Source organism: Penaeus monodon, chromosome 29 (assembly GCF_015228065.2).
Source record: "Penaeus monodon isolate SGIC_2016 chromosome 29, NSTDA_Pmon_1, whole genome shotgun sequence".
NCBI classification, from domain to species: Eukaryota; Metazoa; Arthropoda; class Malacostraca; order Decapoda; family Penaeidae; genus Penaeus; species Penaeus monodon.
Window position 1 is genome coordinate 888,760 of NC_051414.1, and position 366 is coordinate 889,125.

The 366-nt window shown below is 33.1% G+C and overlaps 1 long non-coding RNA gene across 2 annotated transcripts in view; it reads left to right on the forward strand.

The window, feature by feature from the left end:
- Window positions 1-366, forward strand: part of LOC119591875 — a 181,478-nt gene that overhangs the window by 69,943 nt on the left and 111,169 nt on the right. The window lies entirely within an intron of this gene.

A 366-nucleotide genomic window follows, 5' to 3' on the forward strand; every position in this document is an offset into this window, starting at 1 on the left:
CAAAATCAGAATTAGAATTAAAGAATCAAAAGAAAATTAATATGGAGAAAAGTGAGGTTGATATTGATCCCCAGACAATGGATAGCTGTGAATTCTGCAATTAATACATCTAACATTCCTATGTTTTACACACAAACATAAACACATACACCTACAGCTAAATAGCAGAATAGCTGAGGGCGTTCAGTGTAAGTGTATCACTGTTTTTTCTTCGGAATATTGCAGATAATACCAATATTTACCAATTATTGTTAATTGATCGACTAGTATTAGTAATGCCGTAGCTGTGTCCGTCTGTTGTAAATGCGCTTTATTTGCCAAAGGATTTTTATTCGTTGCTCATATAGGATTTTACGAGTTTTAGGT